General features: G+C 42.0%; 1 protein-coding gene across 1 annotated transcript in view; it reads left to right on the top strand.

Annotated features, from left to right (window-relative positions):
* Window positions 1–8,710: 8,710 nt before the first annotated feature.
* The window catches only part of tet3 (tet methylcytosine dioxygenase 3), a 34,555-nt gene continuing 27,896 nt past the window's right edge, over window positions 8,711–15,369 (top strand). The window contains exons 1-2 of the mRNA XM_023397625.2: window positions 8,711–9,403; window positions 10,117–10,176. The gene's annotated coding sequence lies outside the window, so the exon portion shown is untranslated. The remainder of the gene's footprint in view (window positions 9,404–10,116; window positions 10,177–15,369) is intronic.

Genomic DNA, 15,369 nt, shown 5'->3' with positions numbered 1-15,369 from the left:
TCATTTTGCAAACGCCATTAAAAACTCTTAAAGGAAGTGAGGAGGAATATCGAGGCATTTAAAGAGCTATTCGGGTAGGTTCTCTTTTCATAGTAACTATTATAAATGTTTTGTGCACATGTGGATACAGTGGTGTGTAACAAGTGAAGTCCCGCTTTTATGTGTTTGCACAACTGTGAGAAACAAAAGTTTCTGAGCTGCATTATTCTGTTCTGTTTGAAACAGCAGTTGAAGGTTGTGTGAAGATATGATATTTGATTGATTTATTTCCCTAATGCTTTTATAAAAATAAAATTAATTGAGACTATTATTGCTGGCCGTAATCACTGAGGGTATTTATCTGTGCAACAAGGTTTTAGACTCATAGTAACTATTATGTTTTGTGCACATGTGGATACAGCGGTGGGTAACAAGTAAAGTCCCGTGGGTGTGTGCACAATTGTGACTAACAAAAGTTTCTGAGCTAGCCTATATATGAGGTTATATATGAATCAGGTGAAAGTTGTGTGAATACATTGTGTTTGATATATTCCAATAATGCTTTTACTAAAATAAAATATTGAGACTTTTATTGCTGCTCGTAATCACAATTTATTCATTTATCTGTGCAACAAAGTTTTAGACTCGTGGATGTAAATCACACCCGGTGAAAGTGCTGTTTTTTGTCACCCAAACCAATTAGCACAGTGACCCAACTCACACCCCTAAATGAGTTTTGTGTATCCTACTGTTGATAACGAGCACTATCTCAATGTAAATCTACGGATGCCTGTTAGCCTTTATCTGATAGCTTTAATTGGTGTGGGTTGGCCGGACTCCCTACAGTGATGTTAAGTAGTTTCCTGTCGGGATCCACGTGGACACACAGTTACAGTGACAACAGTAGCGGAGAAGAGCGCGTTCACTTTCTGACAGAACTGATGCCTCGCGACATATGTGCTTATTTTAACACGTGCTTAGTGTTCAAGTTGGCAGAGCGCGTGCCGCTGCTGTAGTGTAGTTTAACACCTGTTTATCATGATATAGGCATTTACATGTAGGTCAGCTAAACCCAAACCACCTTATTAAGATTCTCATTGGTTATCTACTATCACAGTTTTGCAATTAGCCAAGTGGTGGAAAGGGAAACAATGTCATTATATTTGCGCTATCCGTTGAGGACGTTGGTCTTTTACCTAACAGTTACCATTGCCCTAAATCTACACTGTCACAGAGGTCTACTTTTCATTACACCAAACACTTCAAGCTAAAAAAGCTACACCATGGACAAACATTTGGTAAGGTATTGTTCTGAACTCCCTAAGAAGTTTGGTAGCTTATTTTATATTTTTATGTACAAAAATAATTAGTCTTGAGTTAGCAGTGCTGTTTTGCTAATGCTAAATGTTAAAATTCAGGATAAGCGCTGGCTAGTTAGCAAAGCTACTTTTAAATGATAAAAGTTTAAATGGCGTAACTACTTTCTTTTATATATATATATACAGTGTTTTGTTACGAACAAGTCTCTTAGTATTTATCTTGACAAAGCAAAATGCCAGTCAATTTTTGATTTGCCCTGCCATAGCTACAAGTTTTACAAACCATATTAAATCCATTGTAAAGTGCAAGTCCACTGGGTAATGTTCAACTACACTAAAGTACCCCATGGTACACTTAATTTTGGTGGCTTTAACCCTCCACTGCATTGCTGTTAATATATAAAAAGGGCATGGCTGTGAAACCAGGCAGTAGCAAAGAAACATTGGGTTTTCTCAGCACAATCCACTTCATTGACGGTTGACTGGAGCGTGCAACCACAAGACAAAGAGGACTGTCCCTGTCATCAACTTATCACCCCCCTTCTTTTATTTAGGATGACACAAGCACCCCCACCCCCTCACCTCGTCCGTATCAGGCCTGCCATTAAACACAGTCTCTTCTCAAACTACTCATGTGAGCCTGTATGGCTATGAGCCAGCTGGATGCACAGCACTGACAGCTGTGTTTGGAAACCAGACAGTATCCAGACAGCAATCAGGAGTGTCAGACTGAACACTAACATAGGGCAAATCATCTAATATCATTTAATGACGGACAGTCCGTTTTATCATTTATATAACAACATTTCCAGTGATTTGGAGCAGTGTCTGATACCTGAAATGATAATGTTTGGTCTAGTCAAATTACTAACTGTAGTTTAAACTATTACCTACCAGTCACTGCATGCTTTGTATAAGAAACGTTAATGTCTTCATTATACTTTCCAACAATGTTTGCTTTGTCTTTGTTTCTTAATTGAGCTCATTAGACTCACCATATTAAACTTGCACCTTCATTTAACAATGCATATGCTGACAAAAATTGTTGAGAGATATAAACATGAACATTCAGAGTCCCCTCTGTAAATCTCGAAAAGGATATGGGTATAGATATTATTCTTTTAGCAAATGTTTAGTCTTATCCCTCTTTATCTTTGCCGTCTCTGTCCCTTTCCAGACTGTGCCCAGGCTGGGCAGACACTACTTTGACTCCCCACGCTCCAGCTACGCTGCTCAGATTGTGGTGGACCTCCAACCATCCCTTAGGGTAGTTGGGAAAGATGGACTCCATAAAGGAAGTTGCCACCTGGATTCTCCAGGGCCACCCGGATGAGCAAGAGCACAGAATAACTATTAAGTTTACCCCTTGAGGGGTCAGACCAAAAGACAAGATGAACATAAAGCTAACATTTTTGGCAACAGCTCAGAGAGTTAAGGCTTTCTCCAGCAGGTTTAATATCTAGATAAACAAAGTCAATATCAAAGACTTATCCAAAACAAGCTATCTACCTGCTAAACTGTTGTTAGGACCAGACAAACCTATTCATGGTACATTTGGATGGTATCTGGTGTTGATTTTAAACTCTATTTTTTAAACATAATTGTTTAACTGTTTAAACACATAGCTGTGTTTTTTAATCTCCCTTATTAAGAGACTGAATAGGCATAAAGCAGGACAGTCACCATGCCCAGGCCGAGGGACGGGCCTGGTCCGCCACCTGAGGACATTTATGAATTCTCTATGGATGCAGATGAGGCTCAGTCTCTCCTCTTGTACAGGAAATCCGTAGAGAAGACATCTCCTCTGAGCAAATATATCGAGACTGAACACCAGCAAGCTGGGCTCTTCTCTCTTTCTCCCTTTGATGCCTCCCTGGATGCTGCTGACCTCCAGAAGAAACGGAGAAAGAAATGCAGCGCCTGCACTCCCTGTCTCCGCAAAGAGAACTGTGGTACCTGCGCAAACTGTCTGAACCGCAAGACGGGCAAGCAGATCTGCAAGATGCGCAAATGTGAACAGCTGAAGAAGAGACGGAGTGAGTGGGAGGTGAGTTTTACTTTCTGTCCACCTAAAACACACTTGCGTTATTAGGTTACACACTCACATCAGGGGTTTTCTCTGTAGAAACATTCTGTTTTTAGACAAAGTAAGTTCTGGTTGTGGCATTGGAGATCCATCCATCCATCCATCCATCCATCCATCCATACATACATACATACATACATACATACATACATACATACATACATACATACATACATGCAGTATTTTCATTATAGACCATAAATATCTTTTTGTCCATCCACACAAATGGCTTTAAGCTTAACAGCCCCTGGTGCTACTGTTTGTGTTCTGTCAGATCTAGACCTGCTTGTCCTTAGCAAATGACAGACACTATAATGTGGATACATGTTGCACTTAAATTCCCAAATGGTAATTGATACATTAAGATCCACAGTGTAATATTTGATTCTTCTCATGACAACTCCACTTCTGTCTCAGCTTCTGCTTGTCACTAATGTAATGTAATCACTGTGTAACAGAGCCAGAACTGATGGAAGTCATGTTCCTGCCAACCCAGATATATTTACAGAGAACACCTAATACAATGACACAATGTTGTATGTTTTACATATATGATTAAACAACGACTATAGCTATTAAAACAAAGAGTATATTTAAAAAATCAGATTATAAAGAATGGTTGAAAGTGCTCAATTACTATTTCAAGCATCTAGTACTTTGTGTACTTTGCCTTTAGTTGTCAGAAAAACAGAGGGACACACCCACTTATATTCATCTTAAATGTAGTTAATTAATGTAAGTGTATGATTTTGTGTGTTTGCTGAGGATGCAGATGTGTATCTTAAACCAAAGCCAATTGTTTCACATCCTACTTAAATATTCCAAACCAGTGAAAAGTTGTAGTCTGTTTTAACAGTGTGTGTGGACTGTGTGTGTGTGTGTGTTTGCGTGGCTGAGACTTTGACGGCTACCAAACAGCAGCAGTGGAGAATTCCTGCAGTTGCCTGTGCTTTGTCCTCTGACCTCTGAGGCTTCGAATGAGAGTGGGGGTTAACCTTAGGCCATTTTGTATTTGTGTGTGTGTGTGGATGTGAGAAGAAAGAGAAGGAGTGCATGTTTTGAAAGTGTTCACTTGTGTGTTAATGGAAGTGTGTATGTGTGCGTTTGTACTTGCATCAGAGTCTTAAACAGGATGAGATGGGGGATGGGCTGTGAGGTCAAGGAGGAGGATGGGAAGATGCAGTAAATGGCCAGCACTACTAGAGAAGGAGGAGCAGGAAAAAACAGAATGGGCTGCTAAAGCATGACTTCATAACTACTGTGAAGATACTGTTCGCACAACTAGAACAATAGACAAACAATACCTCCCCACCACCCAGTGTGTTTACAGTTGTAGATCAGAGGTGTACATGCCTTTGTAGATAAGGACATGTAAGTGTTGAAGAGAGCAAGGCTGAAGTCTAGGTAATAGGTACAAATAGGTAATCAGGGTTTCCATCAGTGCACTCCAGGCCTGTCCTGTCCTGTCTGGTAAGAGCTTTCTAAAGTGGCAGCAACAGCACATGGGGGTGTCCTGGAAAGGAAGCACAATTTACAGTAACACAATTCAGTATTAAATCAACAAAAACAAACTGGTTAATGGGACAAAAATGTGGGCTAATGTTTCATTTTGCAAAGCATAAATAGACATCTGCATACCTGTTAGACTTGTGTGATAGAAAAGCTGTTGACGTTCATAATCATAACAAGAATCATTAAGCATATTCAAAAGCTGTTACTAACAATGGGCATTACAGTTTAAAATTTCAGGATCGTGCCGTGTGAGTTCAGCAGCTGAGAGAGAAACAGTCTTGTTGAAAGAGGTTTCCTAATTGTAGCCATTGTCTTTTTCAAAGCTCTCTCATTGCTGAGGGGTAAAAGAAATTTACATTCTCCATATTTCAAAACCCCTGACCTCTGAGGGAACTCTTCCCCTATTCAGCCAAACCTTTCCCACTCTCCTCTTAGTTCTTGGTCCAGTATCTACAGTATCTATTATGAACACTTTAAGGACACAGGAATATTGTTGTTGCCTTTCTCTGGATAGCTCTGACCTCATACCAGTGATGCTTGTTCAGATTTAGTTTACGGCAAACCCCCCCTAAACTTGCTCTGTACTATAGATACTGTGCATCGTAGTTACTCTAAATAACTATTTTTTATCATAACTTAACCTGCAATTTTTAATGGACAATATAGGGATGGATTTTCCACTGTTGCTTTCAGGCTGCTCTGTGTGTAGATACACAACTAAAATGAAATGTAACATGAGAAGAAAGGAACTAATTTTATGTCACCTAGATCCATTTAGCCATGCAGTCACATAGTTAGCAGTCCAGTAATAATCATTTTGAATGAGAAAAGTAAAAGTAAAAGTAGCCTTTTCTTATTGGTAATAAATGCCAACAGTCCATAATGCATTGCTGCCAAGGTTATTCAGCTCACACTGAGCAAATCCTAAAAGCAGGATATTAGCGCTGTTATGTTGTCCCACTATTATAATGCAGGTTCTCACAGATCACAGCCAGGCTTCTTCCTTTAACACTGTTGTTACTGATAATCAATCAGATATTCAATATTGTTACAGAATGATAACAACCTACAGCTTTATTCCAAACTACTATGACTAGCGCTCAAAGTCTTCAATTGATCTACTATCTCTACAGTTTTAAGTTTCTAAGTGTCCGTCTGTCCATCCATCCATCCATCCATCCATCCATCCATCCATCCATCCATCCATCCATCCATCCATCCATCCATCAATATCCCTCCCCCACAATCTCTCCTGTTCCTTTTGACCTCTGTATGGATGCAGCAGCTGAGTCCCTTATTGCCTGGCAACCACATCCTCCATCTTCTCCTGTGACAACTGCTCTGCAGCAGCTTTTAACCTCTGGCTGTTAAAAATCTAACAATCTACTGAAGGTGCAATGGATTGAATGTGACCCTCAAATATGTGTTTTACCTATGAGCCTTTGCATTCACATTACCTTTTCTTATTTAACAGACTGGTTGAGATTCCATACTGTGAGCAAATTTGTGAATCCATGTGTGTAAAATAGAGAGTAGATTTGTGCACTGCTTTTGTCAGTATAAACACCAGACAGACTAGCTTAATCAATACCATTAATTACACCAATTAGTCTAATTGCAGGCAAACTAACCCAGCACCCTCATCTTCCTCCATCCATCCTCCTGCAGCCAAATGCAAATTTTTACAGCATGCTATCGGAATGGCTGTAAAGAGCCTCTCTCCTCTGTGTCTGTGAGTAGAGTATGTGTGTTTGACTGTGACGGTTTGTTACAAGTTTGCAGGTCTTGGGAGACCCCTAATCTCTTGTTAAATGTGAGTGGGTAACAGCAACAGATGGGACATGTGTGAATGAGATGAAATTAAATGAAGGCGTGTGTACACCAGGATTATGACGCTGGCTGCAAGTAGACAGGATTTGCATCTGTGTGTGATTTTGTTCTGTCAGTAATTGGCAGGTGTGTTGAAGACCGAAGAAGTCTGAAGCTTTGATCAAATGAAAGATGTGCTAGATTATGTTTCTTCCTCTTAACACTGTAGATATTTCTAACACCCCTCCCTTGACAGGCCCTATTTGGAAATTATATCAGCGTGAGATAAATACATAGCAGAGGAAGTATTATTTCCTCTTCTATCACTGTCATTATTTATAGTTCTACTACAACCGCTGCTTTTGCTGTCTCTATAGCTTTTACTTACTATAATTTTACCACCAGTTTAAATATCATAACCACAGTTACTCCTACTATCACTGCTGCCTTCACTAAAACGCTTGTACCATGACAATAGTAGTAGTACGTTCACTGCCTTAAGTACTGCAACTACCCCGTCCACCTGTAACAACGCACACTGAAGCCAAGCAGCCGCTATCTCTGTCCAGCTACCACAAACACGCCTCTGCTCACACATAAACACACACATTCACACACATTCATACACACACGTGGTCCATCTGACGTCAGCAGAGGGGATTTCCCATGCCACATGAAAGCGTCAGACAGACACTAGAAATGCTGTGTCACTGTGCGGCTGCCTCACCTCCCTACGCCACACTTCAGCTCCCTCTCTCCTTTCGTTTCCCTCTCTGTGTCTCTGTGTCTCTCTCTGCCTCTCACTTTCTGTCTTTTTCGCCTCAACCCGCTGTGTCTTCGCCAGCCTGCCTGAACTTTCGCTGACTTTGTTTTGTCCTTTCGGAGGTTTCTAATTCAGCAACCGCTTTTGCTCTTGTACATTTTGGTTGTTTTTTTTTTTGCTTTCTTTCACGCGCTTCGCTTCACTATTTGTTTTTTTTTGTTAAACTTTCCGTTTGAGAGAAGCTGATCAGTGACAGCTTTTTTTTTTTTGAGTGTTTCGTTAAAAAAGATAAAATGCATTTTGCAGTGGTATCTGGTTGCTGATTTGGACAGTAACATTTCCCCTCTGGCTCTTGTGGTTATGTTCAGCAGTCTGGCAAGAACGTGCGCTCATGTCTGCTTTACAAAGGTACAAGCTGGAGATGATCTTTCACTCTCAGAATGTAAACACTATGAACACAGGCTTCCAAAACACGCTTGGTATGTTCATTCTCATAGAGACCGAGTAAAAAGGAAACCTGTGTCCCCAGCAGCTTAGTAAGTAAAGGGTAAAGTAAAGTAAAAGGTTGAGGTTTGCATGTGTTTGCTTTTGATCACTGGTTTGTACACGTGATCACAATCACAGCTGATGATTTTTTGATGTTGTGACAACTTAGGTAGCTTTAATGTGTATCGGTGGTACAGTGTATCTCCACTTGCTTTGAGTCAGCATGTTTCACTCTGCTTTGTAATTGTGCATTTTGCTTGTCAGAAGGGGGGTTGTGTGGCTATTTAAGAGGGTCTCTGTATGTGTGTGTGTGTGTGTGTGTGTAGGTGAGTGTGTGTGTGTATGTATGTGTGTGTGTGTGTGTATGTATGTGTGTGTGTGTGTGTGTGTGTGTGTGTGTGTGTGAGTGCTGTGCAGTCCAGTCCAGTTATTGCAGGCAGCCCTGACACAGATGGTGCTCAGCGATACCACATACCAGAGGCATTGTTTAGGGAAGGCGAGTTCGAGGAGATAATTGACAGGCATAGAGAGGACCCATCCCCCCCCAACACACACACACACACACACACACACACACACACACGCACACACACACACACACCTCCTGTCCACCTTCACTCTGTCTCTTTATGTAAGCCTCTTTTTCTCTTTTTATGGTCCTGCACACACGCTCGCAAACAAACTCACAGTCTTTCCCATTTTGTATTTCAACCCCCTCTTTCAACTCTCTCTTTCTCTCTCTCTCTCTTTCTCACTCACTGCCCTCACTTGCTCTCCTTCAATTCCACCCTAGCAGCAGAGCCCAGCCTGGCCTCTGATTGGTGGACGGACTGCCTTTGTGTGCTATCTCTAGCGTGACGTCTCTCCAGCAAGCTCTGTGTGTGTTTTTGTGTGTGTGTGTACATTTGTTCATGAGTGTATATGTTTGAAGAGACAGAGAAGGGGGAGGGGGTGGTTGAAGGGGCATTCGCATACATGTATGCTGAAGGAGTAGAGAAAAAAAAACTGAACGAGTGGGAGGAAGGAGTGATAGTGATCACAGAGAAAAAAAAATCCCTCTTGTGTGTGTGCATGTGTGAGTGTGTGTGCGGTAGACCTATTGGCATACTAGCAGGGGAGAGAGAGAGAGAGAGAGCGAGAGAGGGAGGGAGGGGGTAGAGCAAGAGAGTAAGCGACAGAGAGAGAGAGAGAACGTGCGTACGAGGGCTCATGTAAAACCAGATTAAAAACACAAGATGGCTTCCTGAATGGGCTGCTGGAACACATACGAGAGAGAGAGACCGAGTAAGAAGAGTGGAGAGATAGAGAGAAAGAGAGTGAGAGAGAGAGAGAGAGAGAAGAAAGGGATAGAGGGACAGAGGTGAAGACGAGAGGGAGCTGGACTCTTCTGATGGGGATTCGGCCAGCGGACGGAGGAGTACAAACCAAGGCAGCTCAGAGGCTTGGAGGGTAAATATTCATCACTCCAGACTATTTTAAGATTGATAGGTGGGTGGGTGGGTGGCGGGTGGAGGGGGTGGGAGATGAGATTGGCGGGACTGGGGAACAGCTCGAAGACAAAACACATCATTTAACATTGAGACAGCCAGGGCCATGTAGACAAGGGGTACATGCTGTGCCAAATAAGAAAATGCTATTGCTTTACAATTATCAGCTCTGCTTTGATGAACCACTTCAATCTATTACATCCTACTCTGAGCTAACGTAACCACCGACACTTGTGCATGTTTTGCCAAGTTGCCCTTTAAAAAAAACTGGGTTATGCCGACTTGTCTAATGCATATATTAGGGAGGCTGCGCCAGGTCGGGATACAGACATTACATAATTCTATAATTGAAATTGAATCCTTGCTTTGCTGTCTCTCATTCTCTGTCCCAGCAGTAGAGGGAAGTGCCGGCTCACTGTTTGAGCACAAATCAAAGAAAAGAGATTTGCATGCACAGCTGCTTTTTTGATGGTTGCTGAGGATGACAGGAATGATAAGAGGATCGCATGTAGACTGGCATGCACGTTTTACCTGCTCGTCCCGCTGTCCTTAATGACGAGTTTTTTGAACAGGCCCTTGTCGCATTATTCTATTGATTGTTATTCTCTCCCCCTCCCATCTCTCTCTGTCTCCTTCTCACTCCCCCCTCTCTTGTTCTGTTGAATGCTTGTAAAGGTGGAATAATTTGAAGACAACAGTTGAGGCTGTTTGGGAAACCCTAAACTGGCAGCTGAGGTAAGAGAGGGCATTGGGTTTGTGTTTCCGCGCCGTTGTGTGTGTGCGTGTGCATCTCTTTCATCTGTGTGTGATCTCTATCCATATTGCTTTGACTCTCAGCTGTTGGTTCATCAGTGCAGTGAGGCTCTTGGGGGGTGTAAGTGGTGGTGAGAGAGTGGTGGTTAGTCAACAGCCGATCAGGTCCGCTACTTTTTCTATGTGCTTTTATTCGCACAAATGTGATTATTATTTTAATGTGTGTATATGTGTTTGTATTTCTGTGAATGGGTTTAACCATTGTTTCGTGTCACGTCTGTCCAGACTATACACCTCAGACTATTTGCTGCTCTCTCCGGCAAAGACCTGAGCTTATTATATTAGCCCTTATATGATCGCAGAATGGAATAAAGGTGCTTTAGTCACCTTTAAGCATCAGTCTTCCACATCCAAGTTGCCCTGTATCGGAAGCTGACTATATTAAATCAGTTACTTCGGCTTTATCTCCAAGCTGCGGATAGCTGAGCGCCTCAGTGATGAAGTGGCGGCATCCTCAGTTTAAAGCGTCCCACGCTGCCCACTGATTGGTGCCAGAGCCAGGCATGTGTAGATGCAAGAGACCAGGAAGAGGAGGAGGGAGGAGGAGGAGGAGGAGGAACCCTATGCGCTGGCTCAGGAGCCAGGGGGCCGTCCTTCTTCTCCTAGGTTCTGGAGTCAAATGAGGTAAAGGGAGTAAAAGTTAGTGGGTCACGCATGCGTACGTGTTTGATTGTCGGGCGTAGTAACCTGTGGCGTGTGGCCGCTGAGTGCTGCTGTTCTACAGCTTGCCGAGTCGGGGCACGCTTGTGTGTTTATATGGAAAGGAAGTTTGAGGCGGCGAAGTTTCATAGAGAAAGCATTATATGAATTGTAATGTTATAAGAATCTTGTGATGTCCTCTCCAAGTGGAAGAAAGAAAGCTTTGATTTGACTTACCGTCAGATACATTGTGAAACGTTTCAGTAATTTAGAATGTGGAAATGACAAGTCATGACTCGAAGACATTTATGATACATGATACCAGATACAATCTACTACAGTCATTATAATTATAGGAAATATAGGTTAGTCAATCAGTTTCAAATGTCATGAATGGGTTTAGCTCAGTTCTACTGACACACTCAGGCTTGCCTCCAAGCCTGCTCTAATCCCCAGCCATGTGGAGACAGTCTCTTTATCCACAAGGTATATATGACCATCTGGGTCACAGGGAGGAAAAAATCATTGAACTGTCCATTTGTGAAAGAAGCTGTTGACTGTGTTTATCAAGTTTGTTTTCCTTTGTGGCTGTCCTAAGCTCCTGTTTGTAGAGGGTCCTGGTTGCTGTGTGTCCTTGGTGGAGATCTGTTTCCTTGTCAGTCGTTTCCCGGGTTACACAAAGACAAGCACAGTCTACACCCAGCAAGCCGAGGGCATTATTTTGACATTTTAAATAAGCAGTTATACGGTATCATTAAGTATTTCCAGGACCCACGCAACAGCTCCAAAGATGTTGGAACATAAAAACACTGTGTGACAATAGATGTTGTTAAAAATGAGTCCAGCAGCATAGTGTTTGCTAGTTTTCTTTGCTGGTCAGGAAACAAAACTGAATTAAGAGGTTACCTCAGCAGGTTAAAAGATACATAGACTGTAACTTGCGTGATTTTTTTTTCCACGCCCAAACACAGGATTTCCTCTTCATGCGTGAGGTGTGCTTCACACAGCACGTTGGTGGGAAAGAATCAAAAGTGGAGTAGAAACACTTGAACCACTGAGTGCGTGACAGCAGATGGAACGTTAGTTAATCGTGTGTTCAGCCTCGCGTGGAATCCCCAGCCTCACTCGCAAAGGGTTAACACTGACCTAGTTTCCGTGGCAACACTGAATGTCTGATGACATCACTGCTTTAATTTTAGCTCAAGTCCGGCATCCAAGGTTGGTCACATGACCAGCAAGTCGGCACCACATACACGTGTGTGTGTGTGTGTGTGTGTGTGTGTGTGTGTGTGTGTGTGTGTGTGTGTGTGTGTGTGTGTGGTTGGGTAGTAAGTGGTTTGATATATAGTACAGACTCAGGAAGTGGAGGGTTTGACATCACCTCTTCCATTCAGTGCTGGCTTTCGATGTATTTACTGCTCCGTGAGGTTTCCACTCAGTCAGAGAAGAACTGCAGCTCTGCTAACCATGTGTCGGGACACTAACATACTGACAACAATTAGTCAGAGTTTTTGTTCTCAAGATGATCTTGAAGTCTTCAGCTGGTCTTCAACTCTTTGTCTTTTGAAAATGAGTGAGGGGCGGATCTCAGTCTCTTGTGTTTCTCCTTGTTTAAGGATAATGGAATATATTGAAGGGTATTGCAAGATGTCTGACAGAACTGTGCAAGTGTTGACACAATGAAACAATATACAATATAATCAATAAATCAAACAAAACTTGTTTGTATAGCACTTTTCAAACAGGCTAGTGCAGTTCAAAGTGCTGAATAGAAGCCAAGACAAAAGAAGAAATCAAATAAGAAAGCTGACAATGAGATAAATTAAAGTAGATTTTAAAAGCTATAATAACATTAACAAACAAACATTAACAAAACATACAAGAATGTGAATAATAATATAACATAAAAATAGAATAAAATACAATAATAGTAGTACATTATGTCTCTGTGTTGTCTTGCCACTACTAAAAATATAAACATAGATTAATTATGCAACCTGAAAAGCATCAATTTTTGTTGTGTGTTCTTCAGTCTAATAATACTGATTATATGAAGTCAGTTTAAGCTGAATCATTGTCTGCAAGTAAAAAGGTGACTAAATACATTTCCCCATTAACTGTCCTCTACAACACTGCATGCAAACCCAGGAAGAGCCAGCTGCTACCAGGCGCTGAACAACTGTCTTAACAACAGTGAATCATGTGTAGTGCAAGTGATTGCCACTCAGGCTTCCTTTTAAAGTTGTAAAAGAACAATTTTATCAAAGGCACCTCGATGACTTGAAAACAACATACATAAATCCTCATGGGATTCCACGTGACACTCTAATGCACAGTAGTCACCAACAACTGCCTCACTTACATGCAATCATTAATATATAGGGACTTGATGAGCTCTGTAGTGTTGTCATGTTTCATTTCATTTTCATTTAATTAATGACAATTAGCAGATGTTCATCTCTGCACTGTCTGTCCTACTACACTGCTATAGTTCTGCACGTACCACTGAACATGGCTGGAGCTTACATCGATTCTCAGCCTGGATCGATAACCTGCATGGTACAATGAGTTGTGGTTGGTGGCTTGTTGGCATCGTTGGTGGTATCTGTGTTTGATGTTGGAGGGAGGTTGTCAGCCGCCTGGTGCCGCAGTTAATAAAAAATGAATGGAAAGAGAAGGGGGAGGAGCCTTCAGCTGTTGCTGGAGCTCTTTAACTCTCACCTCTCTGGCGGCTCCTCTGCTGCTTCCACTGGGCACGCGGTTTATTCAGTCCTGAATCCCACTGCAGCCAGACGCTGCCAGGTTTTATGTAACACAGCACCACAGCTGTTGGAGTTTTCACCACACACTATTGAAACACGCACATGAAAATATTGATTTCTGAAGCATATTAATGTGAATTCAGGGGAGGCTCCAAAAAATGTGAAGGACTGGACTGATTATAACGTAAAAGCAGAAATATATGGCATGTACTCGCTTTTCACATTAAAAGGACAAAACATCATCTATCCATCATATTCTACCTGACTTTCATTTGAATGATTAAAAATACATTTTGACCTTGACAGTCAATCCAGATGATTTAATGTATACAAAGCACTACATGACTTCACAGTGCACAATGGAGGTTTTCTGTTTTGCCACATTGTACTGGCCCTTTAAGCCCGGCTACGCCTGACTTGAACATATGGGAAGCTAATCTTAGCCCAAGTCCTGAGAGAGACAAGGCTGGCAACCAGCCACTGTGCAGGGCTGGGGAAGGTTTCTCTTGCTTTCTCTTTATCTGTTTTTCTCTCTCAAGTCGGAGCAATTTATTATTTAACCCCAAAATATCATCACCTGAAACTCACCATGTGATCGTTCAAGCAGTGACGTGTTTCACCTACACAAAAATTGCTGTAGTGTTTGAAACAACTCTGTTCTGTCAATGATTACATCATTGTCCAATCAGATTTGACTGCTCAGCTCTTTTCAATGACTTGGCACACAGTAACCTGGCAGGTAGTAGTACACAGTGTTCTTTTATTGTTTTTTAACTCGCCTATTTCCCATCCATTTCCCTTGTGTCTGATGCCCACTCTCTTTGTCTCAGACCCAACATTTTCTAACATATTCTGTAGATTGATTACATTCCTCTCCTTCTTTTCATGTCCCGAACCTCAAGCACAAAGAGTCGCCTCTCAAAAACAGCCACCCCCCTTCCCCTCCTTGTTATTTTTTAGTGGCTCCACCCTGCCCAACAGCCCCCCACCCATCACTACCTTTCCTTTTTTTTTCTCTTCTCCCTCCCAAACCACTCCTCCCTTTCTCTTTGTGAGGAGCAGTGAGGGGGGGAGTGGTAGAGAGGGATAGGCCTTCCCCAGCTGGGCTGTTCGTGCTGACTTGCACGTGCCGAATGTCAGGAGGTATGACTCAGACTGGATACCCTACACTCATTACTACGATCCACACCCTGAACCTAACACCATCTTGCCTGGGAAGTGTGTGTGTGTTAGTCTCTCTGTTACTCATTATAGAGACAGATGGAAAGATAAGGTACATACAGGTAATATCCTGTACAAAAAAGACACTGTCTGTAAATTTACTATGAAATTAGTGATATTCAAAATAAAGCTCTCTTGTGCCTAGTTTGTTCATAAAAAGACCAAACCAGGCTAAAAATAATAAACCAGTCATAATACTGAGAGATTTCAGTGAGATATTTGCCTAATCTGTTCATCGAGGCACAAACACTTTGTGTTGCTCCTACTCTGTTAAATCCAATGTGCTCAGTTCAGCCCTGCAGCCTCTTGTCCCGCCCACCATTAAACCCGATGACCCTCAGTGAACAATCCAATACTGTATGCATGCTAGCATGTATGTGTGTGGAGAGAAAAATCATTAGTGTGCCTCTGTATTTGCAGGACTCTTTGGTGTTTTTGCCTGTGTGTGCATGTGATGAGAAACAGGCATGTGTGTTAGAGCGGTGGTTGTGGG

This window comes from Seriola lalandi, unplaced genomic scaffold, assembly GCF_002814215.2.
Source record: "Seriola lalandi dorsalis isolate HSWRI2012SDOR001 ecotype SW California unplaced genomic scaffold, Sedor1 jcf7180002054883, whole genome shotgun sequence".
NCBI lineage: Eukaryota > Metazoa > Chordata > Actinopteri > Carangiformes > Carangidae > Seriola > Seriola lalandi.
This window is presented reverse-complemented; position numbering and strand designations above follow the sequence as displayed.